The sequence below is a fragment of the Micromesistius poutassou genome, assembly GCF_964030765.1.
Source record: "Micromesistius poutassou genome assembly, chromosome: 16".
Lineage (NCBI taxonomy): Eukaryota > Metazoa > Chordata > Actinopteri > Gadiformes > Gadidae > Micromesistius > Micromesistius poutassou.
This window is the reverse complement of record NC_140286.1, coordinates 6220307-6235812: the sequence shown is the minus strand read 5'-3', so window position 1 is coordinate 6235812 and position 15506 is coordinate 6220307. Positions and strand designations below refer to the sequence as shown.

The following is a 15506-nucleotide window of genomic DNA, read 5'->3' as shown; positions in this document are numbered from 1 at the left end:
CACATGACGAAAGGTAAATCAACCCATGTTGCATGCGCATGCATGTTTTACGATGCGAGTCCGTCTTCATTTCTCGTTGGACAATAAGTCCTTGAATGGGTGTTATTTGGGCAGGTGCGCCCGAACAACCTGTAGCATGTTGTCTAATGTGTTCACTAAATAAGTGGCCTTTATTTTAGTTGTGAATGTTTTTTTTTTTTTTTTACCACAACTGTATATAGCACAATGTTGTGTTTCCAGATAATTTTTGATTGAATGTATGATTTGCATGTGTGTGTGAATACTGAGCGTAGGCCTATTACTGACAAAGTGAGGTTGAAAATGTTTTAATAAATCCACGAAGACAAATGTTGAAAAAAACAAAAGATTCGAGAGTTCAAAAGTCGGTTGTTACATGTGTGTGCGTGTTAATTTTATATTAGGTTGCTTTAAAGTGGAAATAAAGCAGTCAAATAAAACAGATGTCTGTAGCACTATTTAAATATTTAGATTTACCATAAATACAAATAAAGTCGGAAATATGACCCGTTATTCAGAATAAAGCACAAACAAGTTGCATTAATTATATTATTGTTTTCAGCCTGTGCACCGCCATCTTTGTTTTCAGAACGTGATGACATCACGAGAATGGTACAACGTTCTATGTTGTTTACTTGCGGTCAGCTATGAAAAGTACACTAGCAGCTGGGCTACCACGCTGCCTTTCATGATACAAGTAATTGTCGTGCCATTTGGGTGTGCACATGAATATGCGAAAATAGTGCAACCGACGGATTGCACTATCCAACCGACGATGGATTATTTCCGTAAACAATGGATTATTTTGGCGATGGATTATAAATTATCAAGAGCATGGAGCGAGCTAGTCTGCAAACAAGACCATCTTCAAACAGTGAGTGTACTCATTTCTCTGTTTTGCAACATGTGGACTACACACAGCGAACAAAGCAAACGCAAAAACGAGTCTTATGGAGATTGCAATACACTTCGGTAACAGACGTTTCCAGGGCTGCCAACTTTTGAGTTTTGGCCGGAGTGAGATTCTGTGGAATCTTGTAATGCATACAGGTCGGGATTGCTGAGGGAGGGGGGGGGGGCGATCGGGATTGTTGGACGATCGGGATTGTTATTGGGGGGGGGGGTTGAATAATCGTGAAACGTATCATAATGTCGTTCCTCTGCCTGGCAAACGTGTTTCTGCGCTCTGCCTCTGCGCATAAGAGCAGCGCCCGGGTCCGTTTTGACAGATCTGTCCGTGTCTCCAGCACTATAGCCACTAAAATTAAAAATTGTTGGCACAGCATCTGCCTTCAGGCGATTGGTGGGACGGCGAACAAATCTCCCATCTTCAGCAAAAGCTCCCTCTTCGACGTAATCAGACTCTATAAAGTGGTCGCCAGTTCACATACTCTCTGCCCTGGTCCCATTGGGACCGCGGTAAAGTGAGCCGCTGTTTGCGAGTAAGCGGTAAAGTGAGCCGCTGTTTGATTTTCGTTGCGCCCGAACTAGAGTAACTACGGTAGGCATGGTCCTTGAGCAAAGTGAAGGTCCTGAAAGATACATAAAGCCTACATGTTTTTACTGGAGAAATGTGGAGAAAAATCTCCTCAAAGATGAGTCAAGTTATATTAGTTATATTTTATATATTATATTATGTATTATTAGTTATATTTCACTGCCATAATGTAGAGAAAAATCAGATTCCATTTACAGTATGGAGTTTGGCCTTATGTAAAATAAATTCCTTCATACATGTGATCCTCATTTCTTTTCCATATTGTTCCTGGTGTCCTACTCTACTTCTGATATGATGGTGACATTTTACTGTAGCAATGTGGAGAAAAATCACTTTAAAACCACCCTCATGATTAACTCCATTTACAATATGCTGACCTTTGACCTTACGTCACATCAATTCCTTTATACATGTGATCCTCATTTTTTTTATTATTATTATTATTTTTTGATATGATTTTGGTGACATTTTACTGTAGCAATGTGGAGAAAAAACGCATTAAAACCACCCATAATGACTCAACTCCATTTACAGTATGCTGACCTTTGACCGTACGTCACATCAATTCCTTCATACATGTGATCCTCATTTCTTTAGCATATTGTTCCTGATGTCTTACTCTACTTCTGATATCATACTTCGGTGACATTTTACTGTAGCAATGTGGAGAAAAATCACTTTAAAACCACCCATAATGACTCAACTCCATTTACAGTACAATATGCTATCTTGCGCCCGGCGCAATTGAAACGTATGGTCAAAGGTCAGCATACTGTAAATGGAGTTGAGTCATTATGGGTGGTTTTAATGCGTTTTTTCTCCACATTGCTACAGTAAAATGTCACCAAAAAGATATCAGAAGTAGAGTAATCTAGTAAGTAAGTAAAAACCAGGGTCAGTGGTCGTGGTGGCGGTCTAGTCTGCGTTTATAAGAAGAATTTTAAATGTAATTTATTACATTTTAACGGGTTCTCCTCCTTCGAGGCTCTGACTTTTAAACTAGCTGGTTCTTATCCGATTTTATTTGCTCTCATCTACCGCCCTCCAAAATCTGTCAGTGGCTTTTTAGCAGAATTTTCTGAGTTTTTATCCTCCATTATTTTAAGCTACGACAGAGTGGTACTCTGCGGGGATTTTAATCTACACATAGACGACCCCTCCAACACCCTGGCTGCTGATTTTATGACTATCACTAACTCTTTTAACCTTCAACAACATGTTCGGGGCCCGACTCATAACCGTGGGCACACACTGGACCTCGTCTTCACTCTCGGTATGAGTTTAACACTCCTAGACGTGCTAGATCTTACGGTCTCGGACCACAGGTGCATAGTTTTTAACAGTGAATGTCTAGTCTCTGAGACAGTAGCCACACACTCCTGGCGCACTCGGGTTTTTAACGAAAATAGCCCGGCAGAATTCTGCACCCAATTTAGTCTCAACTACCAGCCACCACCTGAATTTGATTGTTTGATTTGATTATTGGTTAGCAGAGTTAAAATTGCTAACCAATAATCTGATTAGCAATTTTAACTCTGTCTGCCTATCCACCCTTAATGCCGTTGCTCCTCAGAAACCTATAACCAAGTCCACGAAGAAGAGGCAACCATGGCTAAATGATACTATCCGAAGTCTTAAAAAAGAGTGTAGAAAAGCAGAGCGTTGCTGGAAGAAATCAGGTCTCCAGATTCACTTTGACATTATGAAGAGCCTTTTATCGACTTTTAACTGTACGATAAAGGAGTTGCGGAGACAATATTTTTCTAATCTTATTCTCACTAACCACAACAACCCCAGGATTTTATTTAAGACTGTCGACGCCCTGGTTAATACTCCCCCTCCCTCTGTCCCTATTGAATCAGATGCCGACTGTAATCTGTTTTTATCCTATTTTAACAATAAGGTGGAGTCTATCAGAGCCTCGATTACACCCAGTGCCTCTTTTAGCGATGCTTTTAGCGATGCCTTTTATTCTCAAAAGGACATTTTAAACCAGTTTTTTCCATTAACTTTACCTGAACTTCTAGATGTGGTTTCACACACTAGAATGTCCATCTGCCCCTTCGATGTGATTCCATCTAGATTTTTAAGCCAAGTAATGGATTCTGTTGGACCCTGCCTGCTTCCTATTATTAACAGCTCGCTTACTACTGGTTGCGTCCCGGACTATTTTAAAACGGCATGCGTAACCCCTCTCCTGAAAAAACCTAACCTAGACCCATCCCTACATCATAACTACAGACCAGTCTCCAAACTGCCTTTTATCTCAAAAATTTTAGAAAAAATTGTTTCTTCACAGCTTTTAGCAGCCTTAGAGGAAAATTTTATCTTCGACAAATTTCAGTCAGGATTTCGAAAGTACCACAGCACAGAAACGGCTCTGCTTAAAGTGACCAATGACCTTTTAATGGCATCTGACAGTGGGCTGTGCCCAGTCTTGGTACTTCTAGATCTCAGTGCGGCGTTTGACACAATCGACCACGGGATCCTTTTAAATCGTCTGAGGCACTGGATAGGAGTTTCAGGTACAGCTTTGAAATGGTTTTATTCATACTTTTCAGATCGTAAGTTCTGTGTCGCAGCAAACAATTACACATCCTCCCTCACCCCACTAAAGTACGGCGTGCCCCAGGGGTCTGTCCTAGGACCAATTCTATTCTCATTATACATGCTCCCCCTGGGGCACATAATACAAAAATATGACGTGTCTTTCCATTTTTATGCTGACGATACTCAGCTGTACCTGCCCGTAAACGCCACTGACCCTGGGAAGTTGAGTGCTTTACTAGATTGTATCACTGCTGTCAAAAACTGGATGTGGCAAAATTTTCTTCAGCTGAACGACAACAAAACCGAGGTTCTCGTTTTTGGCCCCCAGCAGATAACCAAGCAAATAATGCCATCTGCTGGGCCACTAGTGGACGCCATCAAACCCTCTGCTAGAAACCTTGGGGTCTGGTTTGATGGCAATCTAAGCTTTGAACAACATACGACTAAACTTGTACAGTCTTGTTTTTATCATCTCAGAAATATTTCAAAGATTAGATCGTTTTTATCTTTTAAAGACACAGAAATTATTTTACATGCTTTTATTTCATCACGTCTGGATTACTGCAATAGCCTTTTTACCTGCCTTAACCAAAAATCCCTGGACAGGCTTCAGTCAGTGCAGAATTCTGCAGCCAGGCTTTTAACTAGAACCAGGAAACGCGAGCATATCACGCCTGTTTTAGCCTCCCTGCACTGGCTTCCAGTACGTTTTAGAATTGATTTTAAAATTTTAGTGATTACTTTTAAAGCACTCAACGGTTTTAGTCCTGCATACATTGCTGACCTTTTATCTCTGCACATTTCTGCCCGCCCTCTGCGATCCTCAAATAAAGGTTTTTTAGCTGTCCCTGGGGCCCGACTGATGACAAAAGGGGGAAAATCATTCTCAGTCCGGGCCCCAAGGCTTTGGAATGATCTGCCAGAGGACATCAGGTCAGCTTCATCAGTAGCTTGTTTTAAATCCTTACTCAAAACTCATTTCTATCGAAAAGCCTTCCCTGATTTTATCTGATGTCACTTAATTTGTCTTTGTTGTCATTTTAATTGTTTTTACTGGAAAGCACTTTGTAACATTTGTTTTGAAAAGTGCTATATAAATAAAGTTTATTATTATTATTATTATTGTTCAACATAATGGTTAATGACATATATGACAAACTGGGAGAGAATAATGAAGGCCTATTATATGCAGATGATGCTGTGATTTGGAGAAGAGGACGCAACATTTCATATATAAATGATAAGATTCAAAAGGACATTAATATACTTGAACAGTGGGGAGTTGATTAGGGTTTTCAATTTTCTGTTTCAAAATCACAGGTTGTATATTTTACTAGGAAAAAAGTCCCTGAAACTTACAAAATGATGCTCTATAATCAGCAACTTGTCAGAAACTCACATGGAAATATCATATTGATTATATTGAAACAAAGTGTAAAAAGGTAACTAATCTTATGATAATGGTTACAGGGCATAGTTGGGGAGCAGACAGGCAGTCATTGATTTACATATATAAAGCATTGATGAGATCAACTATTGATTATGGTTGTATAGTGTACAGCTTAGCATGTAAGACATCCCTCAAAAAAAAAAACTCCTACAAGCGCCCTATTAGTAGAATCTAAGGAAGCCCCAATTAATTTAAGGTATGAGCAATTTACTTTAACATACTGGGTTAGACTAAAAGGAAGTGTTAACAACCCATCTATTTCAGTGCTTAGTGATTGTTGGGAATATTCTAAAAAGGCCAATGGATTTGGCTGGAATATTGACAATTTAGTGAATGAGTATGGATTGAAAGAATTAAAGTATGGTCCAGCATTAGCTTTAAGTTGTATTCCTCCATGGCTGCTCTGAGGTAAACATTGATTTATTAACAGAAAAAAGAGAGCATCTCACCAAGCAAAGTTTTACTAATGCCTGTTTAAGTTATTTAAATACTTCATACTATGGATATCTGAAAATATTTACAGATGGTTGTAAAGATCCCAAAGGGCAATGTGGTATTGGTATATATATATTCCAGAATTTAAAAAAAGATATGGATATAGAGTGAGTGACTTTTTATCAGTATACTCAATAGAGATGACAGCAATAATAACTGCTCTTAGATGGGTTGTAGATACTAAACCTCTTAGATCAGTTATATGTACTGATTTTATGGCAGTACTACAAACGTACTATGGCAGTACTGTTTTATAACAGATAATTCAATATATGAAGATTTGGTAATAGAGGTAAAGCATCTTCTTTTAAATATTATAAGACTTGGATTAGTTATTCAGTTCTGTTGGATTCCAGCCCACCGTGGAATCTATGGCAATGAAATTTCTGATAAATTAGCTAAAAAAGCACTGGAATTAGATCAAGCAGATATTCACATTCCATTGGGCAAAAGTGATGCTAAATCATTAATTAAATCAGAGGTTATGTCAAGGTGGCAAGATAAATGGGAGTCAGAGAGCTCAGCCACATACTACCATAGGAACCAGAGCAGTGTTGGAGGGAGAAGAATCACCTCAAAGGAGCTAAACAGACATGAGGAAGTAAAAAAATATAAATTTATTTAAATATATATTATAAATATATATATTTATTTAAATATATATTTATTTACTAATTTATATTTTTATTTTATTTTATTTATTTATTTTGTTAGTTCGTCTTATTTTGTTTGTATGTTTTTTCTATGAATTTATTTTTATGATTTAAAGTATCATTTGCCAATGTCCTTATTACACACTCCTGTGTAGTAGTCCAGTAGGTGGTGGTATATAGCGATAAGTTATGATCTTCCATTAAACAGAAGAAGAAGAAGGGGGAATCTTTTGGCCGCGCACCCTGGAGCAGTCACAGGACCAGACAGGTAACTGTTAACACAAACAACTTCACTTTGTACATGTACAGCACTCACTTCTATTGATGGCGAGCACCTTGAAGCCTTCCAGCCAAATGTGTTGAAAAGAGGTTCATTTCTCAAGGCTTCGGATGCTCACTAGGGACACCTAGTGGTCAATAAAAAAACAATAAAAATAATAGTCTACCTTTTGGTCTGATTACACAAAAAACATGAAGACACTGAATGGTCTCCCATCCTAACACAGACCTCTCCCAGTGCTGCTTAGCTAAAGTACCAGTGAGCAGCCATACCCATTAGGCTATGGTAAAACATGTTACATCTTTTACTATGTACTATAAGATTATGCAGTACTTCATTTATAAATCTAGATATCAAGAATGGAATGCAATTATTTTTTTATATAGATTTACTTTTTTTATAGAAAGCGATACAGAGCAGTAAATAACTACGGGTAGGATTCGAACGCGGGTTGCTGCGTTCAGGACTGAGCCTACATGGTAAACACTTTAACCCGGTGCACCACCGGGGTGCCGCAAATTAGAAGGATTCTGCCATCGATTTTGATGTAGGCCCTATCAAACTCAGGTACTTTCAAGCCCTTTAGATACCTCCTAGAAACATACTAAATTGAAGTTGTGATTTTGTTTTTATGGGAAAGACACAAGGCTCGACACAAGCTTCATTTGGAACTCCCCCTTTTGCTCGATACGTGCTCCAAAGCTTCGCTTCATATTGGCCATCACTACTCACTTCTACCACCCGATATTGCGCCACACATATTTACCAGTCCAACTGCACACGCTTCACACTATGTTCTCCTTTCCATTACAGTCTTACATCGGAGCTCCTCTGGCCGGCGGAGCAGAGTACAGAGTGCCGCACCTGCCCGAAGCCCTACGATCATCTGCGGCCACATGGTCTACCAAAAAAATAGAGTAATTTAATTATCTGTATAAACTGTGCAAATACGCAATGTGCAAACTGTATTGTGACTGAAGTGCAAAGTGCCGTTATTCCTGTACCTTTAAGTTATTGTGCAAAAGAACAATTACCCACATGTGCAGAATGTACCAGTAACGAAATGCGCTTTGTTACAAGCCTTAATGAAATACTGATGAGAGAAAGACCATAGGTATTTACATTTAGCACACTTTTATCCAAAACGACTTACAACGGTTAATACACACCGACGGCGGAGTCAGCCATGCTCGCCAGCCAGCTTGTCAAGCCCAGGTATGACTTCTGCAGTTACACTCTCTAATAGGTTCCACGGAGATTTGAACTTCGATTCAGAGTCCATGGTGCTAACCATTACACCATGGAACCACTCCATTCTCGTCGGTTTCAATAGTGTTCATTGCTCTTTAGATTAAATATAAGTGAAAAGCATAGAGCAGTCTTCTGAAGCTACACGGGTCTAACAGGTTCCACCGAGATTTGAACTCGGATCGCTGGATTCAGAGTCCAGAGTGCTAACCGTTACACCATGGAACCATGCAATTTACGCCGTGGAACCATATCATTAACAATAGTTTTAATAGAGCGTCCATAGCTGCCTTCCAGGCAGTTTCTGTTTAGTCTAAACATAAGTGAAACTGAAAGATGTAGCCGCTCCACCGAGATTTGAGTTTGTGCTCGATGATTCCGAGTCATTTTTCGGTGTGGCATTGGTGGTGTAGTGGTGAGCATAGCTGCCTTCCAAGCAGTTGACCTGGGTTCGATTCCCTGACAATGCATTGGAGTCAATTTTTCAATGTCCCAGGGATTGAGTTGACTTTGGAAATCAGATTGTGGATTAGTTTTTCTGTGAAGATTGTGCTCTAGACTACTTTTCACTGAATCAAAACAAAATGCAACCGTGGTTCAGACCATCGAGAATGAACAATATCCTCGGTGAAATACCGATGAGAGAAAGAACACAGGTATGACGCCTGCAGTTACGCTCTCAAATAGGTTCCACCGAGATTTGAACTCGGATCGCTGGATTCAGAGTCCAGAGTGCTAACCATTACACCATGGAACCACGCCAACCGTAATAGTTTCTATAGAGTGTCCTTTGCTCTTTAGACTAAATATAAGGGAAAATGAAAAAATTGAAGCGTTCCACAGATATTTGAGTTTGGGTGCGATGATTTCCGAGTAATTTACATGTGGATGATGCATTGGTGGTATAGTGGTGAGCATAGCTGCCTTCCAAGCAGTTGACCCGGGTTCGATTCCCGGCCAATGCATTGCCTTCCATTTTCCAGTGCCACAGGGATTCAGGACTTTTGAAATCAGTGTCTGGATTTTCTTTTCGGTAAAGATTGTGCTCTAGACCAGGGGTTCCCAAACTTTTCCATGCCAAGGCCCCCCAAAAATCATTAGCTTCTGGCCGGGGACCCCCTTTGCAAACCCACCAACAATGCTACAAAATATGTCACACATCAACTTTAAGAACGTTTTTTTAGCAGCATCCTCGCCAAGCAATTCTCGGACAATGTCTTTGGTAGCTGGTAAAAGCAAATCCTCTCCGATTGTGTGAGGTTTTTTTGCACGAGCAATGTGGTATGAAGCTAAAAATGATGCCTTCAGGGCCCGCTCGGGAACGGTAGCTTGCTGTGTGAATGCAGCAGATTGCCTGGCCAAATGCTCCTCTTTACGTCTGAAGAAGTCTGCCGTTTTTTCGGCCTCTGCCGGATGTTTTTGCATCAAGTGACGCTGAAGTTTCGAAGGTTTTAAACACTCGTTTGAGAGGGTCTCCAGACAGAGCACACACTTCGGGCAATCATGGCCATTTTTCTGTATGGCTGTAAAGCCATACTTAATGTACGCTGCCTCGTACCTTCTGATTTTAATTGGTCAGGAGTTCTTAGGTTTTTTTGCAGCAGTGTCCTCCACAGCAGGGCTGTTGGTCGGTTCCGTTGACCTGTTCTTTGTCAAAAACCTGTCCATTTTGAGCTAGCTAGCTTGCTCGCTTGAGGAGCAAAGCAGCTTGATAAATGGCGCAAACCGCCAGGTCTAAACATGACGTCATGGCGTCGTGAACGATGTTTTGACTGGTAGGCAATCAGAAAGATGACTATGGCAAATTATATGTTCCATTATTATAAATTATATTTTATAATTATGATTTTTTTTTTTTAATCAGATTTAAAATATTTATTAAAAAATAATTAGAATTTTTTTTTTTTGTCTTTCCTTTTTTTTTTTCTTATCTTCCCTCCAATTTTCTGAGGCCCCCCTAGCGCCCCCTGGCGGCCCCCACTTTGAAAACCACTGCTCTAGACTACATTTAGGTGAAACGGAAGTATTTAACAGTGGTTCAGACCACAGAGAATGAACAAGACCCTTGCTTCAGCGAGTGAGAACTTTCAAGATCAGTGTCTGGATTTTTTTGCGGTAAAGGTTGTGCTCTAGACTACATCTAAGTGAAACGGAAAAATTGAACAGTTGTTCAGACCATAGAGAATGAACAACACCCTTCATGTCCAGAGTTGTCCTTGGTAGATCAACAGCAAACTAGGTTCCAACGAGATATGAGATTGGGACGGGTGATTAAGGGTACAGTTTGAGTCCTGGTAGCATTGGTGGTATAGTGGTGAGCATAGCTGCCTTCCAAGCAGTTGACCCGGGTTCGATTCCCGGCCAATGCATCTTTATTATTTTACCGATGCCAAAGCGAGTTTGGACTTTCAAGATCAATATCTGGATTTATTTTGCGGCGTCAAGGACTGCCACATGATGAGGATTCATCACATGTTCTACATGGTGCATGTAGAACAATGGTGCAAAATGACCAAGATCCATCATATTTTCTACATGAAGTGGAACTTGATGCACTTGTGTAAGCATGGTTAAAACGATGAGGATGGGATTCGAACCCACGCGTGCAGAGCACAATGGATTAGCAGTCCATCACCTTAACCACTCGGCCACCCCATCAGTTTGCATCACTGTAAATGCTTTGAATTTTTCCCGAAAGGTGGTCTAGACTACATATGGGCCAAGGAGAAATTTGAAAAAGTGTTTAAAGTTTAGGTATTGAAAAATGCATGAGGGGAAACAGCGTAGAGCTGTCTTCTGAAGCTACACCGCTCTAACAGGTTCCACCGAGATTTGAACTCGGATCGCTGGATTCAGAGTCCAGAGTGCTAACCGTTACACCATGGAACCATTCAATTTAGGCCGTGGAACCAAATCATTAACAATAGTTTTAATAGAGCGTCCATAGCTGCCTTCCAGGCAGTTTCTGTTTAGTCTAAACATAAGTGAAACTGAAAGATGTAGCCGCTCCACCGAGATTTGAGTTTGTGCTCGATGATTCTGAGTAGATTTTTGTTGTGGCATTGGTGGTATAGTGGTGAGCATAGCTGCCTTCCAAGCAGTTGCCCCGGGTTCGATTCCCGGCCAATGCATTGGTGTCAATTTTTCAATGTCCCAGGGATTGAGTTGACTTTGGAAATCAGATTGTGGATTAGTTTTTCTGTGAAGATTGTGCTCTAGACTACTTTTCACTGAATCAAAACAAAACGCAACCGTGGTTCAGACCATCGAGAATGAACAATATCCTCAGTGAAATACCGATGAGAGAAAGAACACAGGTATGACGCCTGCAGTTACGCTCTCAAATAGGTTCCACCGAGATTTGAACTCGGATCGCTGGATTCAGAGTCCAGAGTGCTAACCATTACACCATGGAACCACGCCAACTGCAATAGTTTCTATAGAGTGTCCTTTGCTCTTTAGACTAAATACAAGGGAAAATGAAAAAATTGAAGCGTTCCACAGATATTTGAGTTTGGGTGCGATGATTTCCGAGTAATTTACATGTGGATGATGCATTGGTGGTATAGTGGTGAGCATAGCTGCCTTCCAAGCAGTTGACCCGGGTTCGATTCCCGGCCAATGCATTGCCTTCCATTTTCCAGTGCCACAGGGATTCAGGACTTTTGAAATCAGTGTCTGGATTTTCTTTTCGGTAAAGATTGTGCTCTAGACTACATTTAGGTGAAACGGAAGTATTTAACAGTGGTTCAGACCACAGAGAATGAACAAGACCCTTGCTTCAGCGAGTGAGAACTTTCAAGATCAGTGTCTGGATTTTTTTGCGGTAAAGGTTGTGCTCTAGACTACATCTAAGTGAAACTGAAAAATTGAACAGTTGTTCAGACCATAGAGAATGAACAACACCCTTCATGTCCAGAGTTGTCCTTGGTAGATCAACAGCAAACTAGGTTCCAACGAGATATGAGATTGGGACGGGTGATTAAGGGTACAGTTTGAGTCCTGGTAGCATTGGTGGTATAGTGGTGAGCATAGCTGCCTTCCAAGCAGTTGACCCGGGTTCGATTCCAGGCCAATGCATCTTTATTATTTTACCGATGCCAAAGCGAGTTTGGACTTTCAAGATCAATATCTGGATTTATTTTGCGGCGTCAAGGACTGCCACATGATGAGGATTCATCACATGTTCTACATGGTGCATGTAGAACAATGGTGCAAAATGACCAAGATCCATCATATTTTCTACATGAAGTGGAACTTGATGCACTTGTGTAAGCATGGTTAAAACGATGAGGATGGGATTCAAACCCACGCGTGCAGAGCACAATGGATTAGCAGTCCATCACCTTAACCACTCGGCCACCCCATCAGCTTGCATCACTGTAAATGCTTTGAATTTTTCGCGAAAGGTGGTCTAGACTACATATGGGCCAAGGAGAAATTTGAAAAAGTGTTTAAAGTTTAGGTATTGAAAAATGCATGAGGGGAAACAGCGTAGAGCTGTCTTCTGAAGCTACACTGCTCTAACAGGTTCCACCGAGATTTGAACTCGGATCGCTGGATTCAGAGTCCAGAGTGCTAACCGTTACACCATGGAACCATTCAATTTAGGCCGTTGAACCATATCATTAACAATAGTTTTAATAGAGCGTCCATAGCTGCCTTCCAGGCAGTTTCTGTTTAGTCTAAACATAAGTGAAACTGAAAGATGTAGCCGCTCCACCGAGATTTGAGTTTGTGCTCGATGATTCTGAGTAGATTTTTGTTGTGGCATTGGTGGTATAGTGGTGAGCATAGCTGCCTTCCAAGCAGTTGCCACGGGTTCGATTCCCGGCCAATGCATTGGTGTCAATTTTTCAATGTCCCAGGGATTGAGTTGACTTTGGAAATCAGATTGTGGATTAGTTTTTCTGTGAAGATTGTGCTCTAGACTACTTTTCACTGAATCAAAACAAAACGCAACCGTGGTTCAGACCATCGAGAATGAACAATATCCTCGGTGAAATACAGATGAGAGAAAGAACACAGGTATGACGCCTGCAGTTACGCTCTCAAATAGGTTCCACCGAGATTTGAACTCGGATCGCTGGATTCAGAGTCCAGAGTGCCAACCATTACACCATGGAACCACGCCAACCGCAATAGTTTCTATAGATTGTCCTTTGCTCTTTAGACTAAATATAAGGGAAAATGAAAATATTGAAGCGTTCCACAGATATTTGAGTTTGGGTGCGATGATTTCCGAGTAATTCACATGTGGATGATGCATTGGTGGTATAGTGGTGAGCATAGCTGCCTTCCAAGCAGTTGACCCGGGTTCGATTCCCGGCCAATGCATTGCCTTCCATTTTCCAGTGCCACAGGGATTCAGGACTTTTGAAATCAGTGTCTGGATTTTCTTTTCGGTAAAGATTGTGCTCTAGACTACATTTAGGTGAAACGGAAGTATTTAACAGTGGTTCAGACCACAGAGAATGAACAAGACCCTTGCTTCAGCGAGTGAGAACTTTCAAGATCAGTGTCTGGATTTTTTTGCGGTAAAGGTTGTGCTCTAGACTACATCTAAGTGAAACGGAAAAATTGAACAGTTGTTCAGACCATAGAGAATGAACAACACCCTTCATGTCCAGAGTTGTCCTTGGTAGATCAACAGCAAACTAGGTTCCAACGAGATATGAGATTGGGACGGGTGATTAAGGGTACAGTTTGAGTCCTGGTAGCATTGGTGGTATAGTGGTGAGCATAGCTGCCTTCCAAGCAGTTGACCCGGGTTCGATTCCCGGCCAATGCATTGGTGTCAATTTTTCAATGTCCCAGGGATTGAGTTGACTTTGGAAATCAGATTGTGGATTAGTTTTTCTGTGAAGATTGTGCTCTAGACTACTTTTCACTGAATCAAAACAAAACGCAACCGTGGTTCAGACCATCGAGAATGAACAATATCCTCGGTGAAATACCGATGAGAGAAAGAACACAGGTATGACGCCTGCAGTTACGCTCTTAAATAGGTTCCACCGAGATTTGAACTTGGATCGCTGGATTCAGAGTCCAGAGTGCTAACCATTACACCATGGAACCACGCCAACCGCAATAGTTTCTATAGAGTGTCCTTTGCTCTTTAGACTAAATATAAGGGAAAATGAAAAAATTGAAGCGTTCCACAGATATTTGAGTTTGGTTGCGATGATTTCCGAGTAATTTACATGTGGCTGATGCATTGGTGGTATAGTGGTGAGCATAGCTGCCTTCCAAGCAGTTGACCCGGGTTCGATTCCCGGCCAATGCATTGCCTTCCATTTTCCAGTGCCACAGGGATTCAGGACTTTTGAAATCAGTGTCTGGATTTTCTTTTCGGTAAAGATTGTGCTCTAGACTACATTTAGGTGAAACGGAAGTATTTAACAGTGGTTCAGACCACAGAGAATGAACAAGACCCTTGCTTCAGCGAGTGAGAACTTTCAAGATCAGTGTCTGGATTTTTTTGCGGTAAAGGTTGTGCTCTAGACTACATCTAAGTGAAACGGAAAAATTGAACAGTTGTTCAGACCATAGAGAATGAACAACACCCTTCATGTCCAGAGTTGTCCTTGGTAGATCAACAGCAAACTAGGTTCCAACGAGATATGAGATTGGGACGGGTGATTAAGGGTACAGTTTGAGTCCTGGTAGCATTGGTGGTATAGTGGTGAGCATAGCTGCCTTCCAAGCAGTTGACCCGGGTTCGATTCCCGGCCAATGCATTGGTGTCAATTTTTCAATGTCCCAGGGATTGAGTTGACTTTGGAAATCAGATTGTGGATTAGTTTTTCTGTGAAGATTGTGCTCTAGACTACTTTTCACTGAATCAAAACAAAACGCAACCGTGGTTCAGACCATCGAGAATGAACAATATCCTCGGTGAAATACCGATGAGAGAAAGAACACAGGTATGACGCCTGCAGTTACGCTCTTAAATAGGTTCCACCGAGATTTGAACTTGGATCGCTGGATTCAGAGTCCAGAGTGCTAACCATTACACCATGGAACCACGCCAACCGCAATAGTTTCTATAGAGTGTCCTTTGCTCTTTAGACTAAATATAAGGGAAAATGAAAAAATTGAAGCGTTCCACAGATATTTGAGTTTGGTTGCGATGATTTCCGAGTAATTTACATGTGGCTGATGCATTGGTGGTATAGTGGTGAGCATAGCTGCCTTCCAAGCAGTTGACCCGGGTTCGATTCCCGGCCAATGCATTGCCTTCCATTTTCCAGTGCCACAGGGATTCAGGACTTTTGAAATCAGTGTCTGGATTTTCTTTTCGGTAAAGATTGT

The 15506-nt window shown here is 41.1% G+C and overlaps 15 non-coding genes across 15 annotated transcripts; 9 read left to right on the top strand and 6 right to left on the bottom strand.

Annotated features, from left to right (window-relative positions):
• Positions 1-8348: 8348 nt before the first annotated feature.
• On the bottom strand, positions 8349-8420 carry AC3HAE_031417 (transfer RNA glutamine (anticodon CUG)). The gene has a single exon. It is a non-coding gene; the product is annotated as a tRNA-Gln (tRNA).
• Positions 8421-8877: 457 nt separating this feature from the next.
• Positions 8878-8949, bottom strand: AC3HAE_031416 (transfer RNA glutamine (anticodon CUG)). The gene has a single exon. It is a non-coding gene; the product is annotated as a tRNA-Gln (tRNA).
• Positions 8950-9085: 136 nt separating this feature from the next.
• AC3HAE_031627 (transfer RNA glycine (anticodon UCC)) lies at positions 9086-9157 on the top strand. The gene has a single exon. It is a non-coding gene; the product is annotated as a tRNA-Gly (tRNA).
• Positions 9158-10489: 1332 nt separating this feature from the next.
• AC3HAE_031626 (transfer RNA glycine (anticodon UCC)) lies at positions 10490-10561 on the top strand. The gene has a single exon. It is a non-coding gene; the product is annotated as a tRNA-Gly (tRNA).
• A 207-nt stretch (positions 10562-10768) lies between these two features.
• AC3HAE_031415 (transfer RNA serine (anticodon GCU)) lies at positions 10769-10850 on the bottom strand. The gene has a single exon. It is a non-coding gene; the product is annotated as a tRNA-Ser (tRNA).
• A 159-nt stretch (positions 10851-11009) lies between these two features.
• Positions 11010-11081, bottom strand: AC3HAE_031414 (transfer RNA glutamine (anticodon CUG)). Its single transcript has one exon. It is a non-coding gene; the product is annotated as a tRNA-Gln (tRNA).
• A 170-nt stretch (positions 11082-11251) lies between these two features.
• Positions 11252-11323, top strand: AC3HAE_031625 (transfer RNA glycine (anticodon UCC)). The gene has a single exon. It is a non-coding gene; the product is annotated as a tRNA-Gly (tRNA).
• A 215-nt stretch (positions 11324-11538) lies between these two features.
• On the bottom strand, positions 11539-11610 carry AC3HAE_031413 (transfer RNA glutamine (anticodon CUG)). Its single transcript has one exon. It is a non-coding gene; the product is annotated as a tRNA-Gln (tRNA).
• A 136-nt stretch (positions 11611-11746) lies between these two features.
• AC3HAE_031624 (transfer RNA glycine (anticodon UCC)) lies at positions 11747-11818 on the top strand. The gene has a single exon. It is a non-coding gene; the product is annotated as a tRNA-Gly (tRNA).
• Positions 11819-12720: 902 nt separating this feature from the next.
• AC3HAE_031411 (transfer RNA glutamine (anticodon CUG)) lies at positions 12721-12792 on the bottom strand. The gene has a single exon. It is a non-coding gene; the product is annotated as a tRNA-Gln (tRNA).
• A 665-nt stretch (positions 12793-13457) lies between these two features.
• Positions 13458-13529, top strand: AC3HAE_031623 (transfer RNA glycine (anticodon UCC)). Its single transcript has one exon. It is a non-coding gene; the product is annotated as a tRNA-Gly (tRNA).
• Positions 13530-13911: 382 nt separating this feature from the next.
• AC3HAE_031621 (transfer RNA glycine (anticodon UCC)) lies at positions 13912-13983 on the top strand. Its single transcript has one exon. It is a non-coding gene; the product is annotated as a tRNA-Gly (tRNA).
• Positions 13984-14406: 423 nt separating this feature from the next.
• On the top strand, positions 14407-14478 carry AC3HAE_031620 (transfer RNA glycine (anticodon UCC)). The gene has a single exon. It is a non-coding gene; the product is annotated as a tRNA-Gly (tRNA).
• Positions 14479-14860: 382 nt separating this feature from the next.
• Positions 14861-14932, top strand: AC3HAE_031619 (transfer RNA glycine (anticodon UCC)). The gene has a single exon. It is a non-coding gene; the product is annotated as a tRNA-Gly (tRNA).
• A 423-nt stretch (positions 14933-15355) lies between these two features.
• On the top strand, positions 15356-15427 carry AC3HAE_031618 (transfer RNA glycine (anticodon UCC)). The gene has a single exon. It is a non-coding gene; the product is annotated as a tRNA-Gly (tRNA).
• The last annotated feature ends 79 nt before the right edge of the window (positions 15428-15506 follow it).